Raw genomic sequence first — 8,440 nt, forward strand, 5'->3', positions numbered from 1 at the left:
CAAGTAATATCCTTAAAATGAGCTAATGCACAGCGAAAGATTTCTTTAATACCTGAGAATAAACATGCTTTAAAGTGTCAACCAAAAGGTTGGTGAGTTAATAGGTTTATCATAACAATCATTTCAATATATTAATAGACCACAAGATTTTCGTTTATAAATATATGTACACTCGCAAGTGTATAAAAGTATTCTATAAGTTGTAGGCACTCGGTAACAAACCTTAACGTTCATGTTTTACCCTCTGAAAGTACACCGAATCAGGTGTGTTATATAAACCTCGAAGTACTAAAGCATCCCATAGTCAGGATGGGGTTTGTCAGGCCCAATAGATCTATCTTTAGGATTCGCGCCTACCAGTCATACACCAGTAGTTATAGTTACCAAGCTAAGGGGATATTTTTGGTTTAAACTCACGTAGAATTAGTTTTAGTACTTGTGCCTATTTCGTAAAACAGTTATAAAATATGCATGTATTCTCAGCCCAAAAATATATAATGCAAAAGCATTTAAAAAGGGAGCTATGAAAACTCACCATACTGTATTTCGTAGTAAAAATACATATAACGTCATTTAACAAGTGCAAGGTTGGCCTCGGATTCACGAACCTATATTAATTATATATATTTATATGTTGGTCAATATTTGTCTAACAATTTTTGGTCAAGTCATAGTGTACCACAATCTTAATGCTCGAGACTAATATGCAAAAGTCAACAAAAGTCAACTTGACCCAAAATGACTTCTAAAATTTATACGTGTTTATTATATAACTTAACTATAGTCGTTTTATATATTTAAATATATTTATTAGATTTTATAATAATAAAAGTCATTTATTAATAAAAATTTATATTAACGTTTATATATAATATATACTTTTATATATCTTAAGTAGTAAAATTTATAAAGTTCACTTAATATCGTAAAACTATAGTGGTAAGTATTATTAATGTAATTATATTACGCGTGGTGAAAAATATCTTTGTATCCCCTATTTATTTGATAAAATAATATTGATCATAATAATAATAAGTAAAAGTTGTATTATTTTGTAATAATAATTATTATTATTCTATAACAATATTTATATTTACTAAAAATGGTATTATGATAAAATGATAATACTAACATAATAGCAATAATGATATTTTATAATAACAATGATATTTCTATTAAAATAATAACGACGATAGTAATAATAATCATTTTAACAATAATACTAAAATTCAGTTGACTATAACTTCTAATCCGTTCATCGAAACCATTTGATATCTAAATGAAAAGTTCTTAATTTTTCGCTAGCTTTCCAATGACATGCATATCATATACCCTATCTCAGTAGCATATGTATCTAATTCAGGATTCAACAAACCTATCTAAGGACAATATCGAATGTACAAGCATGCATAATCCTATATACTCGAGCACTAGTCAGGGATACACTATTGATATATAAAAGTTAAGTTATGAGTGCTCACGTATCAATATTGAGATTCAATATTGCAGGAAAGTACGTAGACGCAACGGAGATGATAAACACTAGATTGACCTCACGAGCATACCCATGAACCATACCCATCACCTCCATAGCTATAACCCATAATTTCCTTAGCTTCGACTCATTCAAAAAACTATTTTGAAATCACTCGGACATCACTCCGTCGTAATATTTTATGTATACTAATAATATCTTGAAATAATACAGAGCAATATATATATATATATATATATATATATATATATATATATATATATATATATATATATATATATATATATATATGTAAATCGATTGAGAGAGTTTAGAGAAATATATTTTCAATTTTCTATGAAATAATGAAACCTATTGAATTCTATTTATAATAGATTTTTGAATTATTAAAGTGAATTATTAAAGTATGAATTATTAAAGTGAATTATTAAAGTATGAATTATTAAAGTGAATTATTAAAGTATGAATTATTAAAGTGAATTATTAAAGTATGAATTATTAAAGTGAATTATTAAAGTTAAAGTAAAGTAAAAGTAAAATAAAGGTAAAGTTAAAGTATAGTAAAAGTATAAAAACTATGTATGTATAATACGCGTATAAATATATATAATATTAATTTAAATCGTTATATATATTTAATGAAATAAAATATAAATATCGTTATATTTATTATACTGGTTAAGTAATGAGTTGTCAAAAGTGATTCTAGATATTTATAAAAGTTATATACGTTTTAATAATAAAGTTCTTTTTAAACTGAAAATGTTTTTGTACGTTTGAAAATAGATTAATAGAATATTATGGAAACCAATTTTCCACTAGTGTCTAACTTTCGTAAATGACACTTTTTATTTTTATTTATAAATAGCTTTACAAATTATTTCGAATATCGTTAAGAGGAATAGATTTTCTCAAATCATAGTGGACCTCTCAACAGAGACTTGTAATCATAATTCAATGTTTCTGATAATTCAATCATTTAATATATATTTTTTTAATTTCGTCGATAATCATATTGAAACAAATACGTTCATATAAAGCATTATACGTTTAAATACTTTGTTGACATTTTCAATTTATAACATATACACATATACATACATATTCATATATGTTCATTTAATGGTTCGTGAATCATTGAAATTTGGTCGAGGTTTAAATGAATGTATAAACATAGTTTAAAATGCTTGAGGTTTAACTTAACAAACATTGCTTATCGTGTCAGAATAATATAAAGATAAAGTTTAAATTTAGTCGAAAATTTCCGGGTCGTCACAGTCCAAGAACCTTCTACATATCGTGAAGCTATAAGTGGCCCAGAATCTGCAAAGTGGTCTGTAGCTATGAACGAAGAGATGAAGTCTCTTTATAAGAATCATACGTGGGAGCTGGTGAAACCTCCAAAAGGTCAGAAGATTGTTGGATGCAAATGGATCTTCAAAAAGAAGGACGGAATTCCGGGTATAGAATATGAAAGGTTCAAAGCACGCCTTGTAGCAAAAGGCTTTACTCAGAGAGAGGGAGTTGACTTTAATGAAGTTTTCTCACCGGTTGTAAAGCATACATCTATTCGCGTGTTACTTGCCATGGTTGCTTTACTTGATATGGAGCTGCAGCAACTAGATGTCAAGACGGCATTCTTACATGGTGAGTTGGAGGAACGGATCTTTATGCGCCAGCCAGAGGGATTTGTGGTCAAAGGAAAGGAAGATTATGCTTGTTTGCTGAAAAAGTCATTATATGGCTTGAAACAATCACCTCGATAATGGTATAAGCGGTTTGACGTATTCATGACTAGTAAATGTTACTCTCAGAGTAATTATGATAGTTGTGTATATCACAAGAAGCTTCCTGATGGCTCGTACATTTATTTGCTATTATATGTGGATGATATGTTGATTGCTTCGAAAAATATGTCAGAGATCGATCAGTTAAAATCTCAACTCAAAAGTGAGTTTGAGATGAAAGATTTGGGTGCAGCTAAGAAGATATTGGGAATGGAGATTATTAGAGATAGATGTGAAGGAAAATTGTATTTGTCACAAAAGAAATATATTGAGAAGGTTCTTCAGCGTTTTGGAATGGATAACTCCAAACCGGTTAGTACTCCACTTGCTGGACATTTCAAACTTTCATCGACATTGTCACCGAAAACTGAGGAGGAGGTGGAGCATATGTCACATGTTCCATTGCACAGGCGGTAAGCGTGGTGAGTAGATATATGGATTGTCCAGGGAAAGCTCATTGGAAAGCGGTGCAATGGATTCTTCGGTACCTCAGAGGGACAACTGATATTGGCTTAGTATTTGATAGCGGTGGTAATACTAATGTTACCGGATACATTGATTCAGACTATGCTGCTGATTTGGATCGGAGGAGGTCTCAGACTGGTTATGTTTTTACTCTCGGAAGATGTGCTATTAGTTGGAAAGCAACATTACAATCGACGGTTGCTTTGTCAATAACTGAAGCGGAATACATGGCTCTGACTGAGGGTGTGAAAGAAGCAAAGTGGCTGAGGGGTTTGGTTGGTGATCTGGGTTTGCAACAGGACGAAACTGTAGTGCATTGTGATAGCCAGAGTGCCATACATTTGACTAAAAACCAAGTGTATCATGAGAGAACCAAACACATTGATGTACGGTATCACTTTATTCGTGAAGTAATATCTAAAAGGGTTATAATTGTGAGAAAGATCAGTACATCAGATAATCCAGCAGATATGTTGACTAAGCCAGTTACTACAAACAAGTTCGAACATTATTTGAACTTGGTTGGCGTTCGAAGAAAGCGATGAGCCCGGGAGGGCTGACAGGAAGCAGAGATTGAGAACCGATAGAAAAGGAATGGAATGTTCGCCAAGGTGGAGATTTGTTGGACGGTGGTATTATTACCACATGTTTTGTGTGGCTGCACATTAAAATCAAGGAAGTCAAATACACTATTCTTTTGGAGGCCACCTACAATTTTAGTTTGACCACATGATTGATATGGTTTATTTTCATACGTAGGTGTAAAATGAATGGGGGTAGGTTGTTGACTTCATGGTTGCATGCATGCCATTCCTTCAACTATAAAAGGATGTCATGTAATGCATTTAGAGATCATCCCATTCTTCACATATCCCATCCCAAATATTACATACTTGGAAGAGTTCACTAATAACTCTTGTAAAAGTATTAAGAGAAAGAGTTAATTACTCTTGTTCTTGTGAGAAACATTATAGAGTGAGGGAAGTGTAATAATCTAGTGAGTGGTCCAAATACTTCATTAGTATTTTCGGAGCCTTGATTAGAGTGATACATTATAACCTCGGGTTTGCCATATTTGCTAGTAAAATTCATCTCTGCTTCCGCCCGTGGACTAGGCCTCACGCCGAGCCACGTAAATCCTTGTGTCTTTATTTATTGCTTAATTGTTCTATTAATTTCTCGGGTCTTGAAAGTGCGTTAAATCACAACAAATATTATTAAAACTTTTATATGGCTTGTCATGATTACAATATAACCATGGAATAAATCAAAACAAAAATTATTTAAGTCATAACAATTAATTTCGAAATTTAAAATAGTGATACTCTTTTAATTTTATTTGTGACATATTAGGTTAAACCTAAAACAATAGAGTTGATTTAGAAAAAAAAAAAAAAAACTTTCTAATTTTGATACCACAAAACTCACGACAACTAACACAGTATAAAAGTGACTTTGATACCACTAATAAAAAATCGGATGTACTTAAAAATTTATAAACGTGATGAACATTAAAATAAGCATTTTTAATCTCATTATATAATCAATTCATCCAATTACATCATTAATAATTGTCAAAATAATTGATTCACAACATGAGTTTAGAATATACTTTTGCAAATGGGTGTCCACGTGTACGTTGAAAATATATTATTTCATTCGGATATAAAAAAAAAGTCTTTTTTAAAATTTGTTTAAAAAAAGGGGTGTCGTTAACTTTTGTTAACTTTCTCAGTTAAGTGTCAACTTCAGATAACATGTCAAGTCTTTTATCGACCAACATTTTCAACTCGCGATTTCGATGCACGTTTTCGACGTACACTTCCGACATGCGTTTTCGACCTGCGTTTTTGAGGCGCGTTTTCGTAGCGCCGAAAAACGTGCCTCGAAAACGCGCTCCGAAAAACTCGCCTCGAGAACACGCCTCGAAATCGCGCCTCCAGAATGCTGGTCGAAAACTCTGGTAAAAAACATGCCTAAAAAAAAGCGTAGAAAACGCATGTCGGAACCGCGCGTCGAAATCGCGAGTTGAGAATGTTGGTCGGTAAAGGACTTGACATATTATACGAAGTTGACACTTAACTAGGAAAGTTAACAAAAGTTAACGACACCCCTCTTTTTGATTAACTTTTGAAAAAAGTCTCCTTTTCTTATATCCGAATGAGATAGATTACCTAAAATACGAGAGAAAATATGTTACCTTTTATGTGATTTATGTAATTTGCCCATTTTTTGTTAAGTTTACAAGTTAGGGTTTCTGAATAGCTAACAGCAGATAACACGTTAATGTAGCCTTTTTCGTCAATTATTACAATTTTGTTTGATTATTTTCTATAATGAATTGCATATCTCTGTATCTATTATTTACTCTGCCAGTTAGGGCATCTGAATAAGTAAGTAATAGAAGAAATCACTTCGAGTTAGTTTATTGTGTTAATTATTTTGATGTGGATCATTATTATATGTAATGAGTTTTATGTGTATGTATATCATACTTATATTTCTGTACTTTCTTTCAGATTGTAACTGAAGGATCATTGGGTAGTGCGTCTAGTAGACAGAACGAGAGTTTATCAGTTAGTGGAGAGTGTATTGTGAATGATTTGTCTTCTATTGTGAAAAATGTTAAGCTGGATTATAATGATGTTTGTAACTCTAAGAATTGCAAACAAATTGTGGAAAATTCTCATGGGAAAGATGTGGTAATCAAGAATTAGGTGATAAAGATAACGGTTCAAACAAAATGCGATTTGATATATGTCCAAAAAGGGTTACTATTAAACTAAAAGCTCCATTACATGTCTTGAACAGAGAAAAAAGAAATCCATATAAATGTGAGAAAACCAACGCTATTTTTGAGGCCTGGGATGTGTGAAGACCTGTCCTAATCCATCCGGACGAAGTCCATATCGATTATAAACGATTCACAACAGTTGATTACATCGCGAGGTACTTGACCTCTATATATGATACATTTTATAAACATTGCATTCGTTTTTGAAAAGACAATCTTTCATTATATCTAAAGTTGACAACATGCATACCATTTCGTAATATATCTTACTATAATTGACTTAATAATAATCTTGATGAACTCAACGACTCGAATGCAACGTCTTTTGAAATATGTCATGAATGACTCCAAGTAATATCTCTAAGATGAGCAAATGCACAGCGAAAGATTTCTTTCATACCTGAGAATAAACATGCCTTAAAGTGTCAACCAAAAAGTTGGTGAGTTCATTAGTTTAACATAAATAATCATTTCATAATTTTAATAGACAACAAGATATCATATTTCCATTTCTCATAAACATACGTCCCATGCATAGAGACAAAAATATCATTCATATGGATTGAACACCTGGTAACCGACATTAACAATATGCATATAAGAATATCCCCATCATTCCGGGATCCTCCTTCGAACATGATATAAATTTCGAAGTACTTAAGCATCCGGTACTTTGGATGGGGCTTGTTGGGCCCGATAGATCTATCTTTAGAGTTCGCGTCAATTAGGGTGTATGTTCCCTAATTCTTAGATTACCAGACTTTAATAAAAAGGGGCATATTCGATTTCGATAATTCAACCATAGAATGTAATTTTGATTACTTGTGTCTATATCGTAAAACATTTATAAAAGCAGCGCATGTATTCTCAGTCCCAAAAATATATATAAAAAGGGAGTAATGAAAACTCACGCATATAAATATTGTAAAACAGTTAATAAAGCATTTGCATGTATTCTCAGTCCAAAAATGTAAAGAGTAAAAGGGGCAAATGAAACTCACCATACTGTATTTTGTAGTAAAAATACATATGACGTCATTTAACAAGTGTAGGGTTGACCTCGGATTCACGAACCTATATCATTTATGTATATATTAACACACATACATATAGTCAAATAAATTCATATATTATATCTTTAAATTATATATCTTAAATATTTAAGTTGTACATATTTAAATAGTTAATATTTATATATTTTAATATTATATTTAAAATCAATAATTTTGTTATATGTAAATATTTATATAAATAATCTTTATATATATAATTATATGTAATATTATGGTAATTGGAATATATGTATACTTATATAGAAAATATTTATTTGTTATAATAATACTGTTAATGTAAAAGTAGTACTCATAACAATAATAATAATAATAATGATAATAATAATATTAATAATAATGAAAATAATAATAATATTAATGATAATGTAATAATACTACTAATAATAATAGTTATAAAAATAATGATTTTACTAATAATAATATTACTAACATTTATTTTAATAACTAAAATGATATTAATGATAAAAATAATAATAATGATAAGTAAATAAATAAATAACTACCTCAAAGAAGTATTTCTAAAAATTTCCAAGTCTGGGTTTGAACCCGCGACCTCTTGCTAAACACAAAGACGCCCAACCACCCTTCTGTTTCTATTTTTCTGATCTACATACGAACTTATTTCTTTTTAATATATAATCTATGTTCATCCTCTTCCTTAAATATCAAAACCCATTTACAACTTTATCATCCTAATTCGATCCATCTATCATCATCATAATTATAATCATTATCATCGAATCATCATGTACTATTATTATCAACATCATCCCATCATTATATCATCTTATTTTTATTATCATCCTCACATCATCGTCATAATCTA

This window comes from Rutidosis leptorrhynchoides, chromosome 4 (assembly GCF_046630445.1).
Source record: "Rutidosis leptorrhynchoides isolate AG116_Rl617_1_P2 chromosome 4, CSIRO_AGI_Rlap_v1, whole genome shotgun sequence".
In the NCBI taxonomy this organism is placed as follows: domain Eukaryota; kingdom Viridiplantae; phylum Streptophyta; class Magnoliopsida; order Asterales; family Asteraceae; genus Rutidosis; species Rutidosis leptorrhynchoides.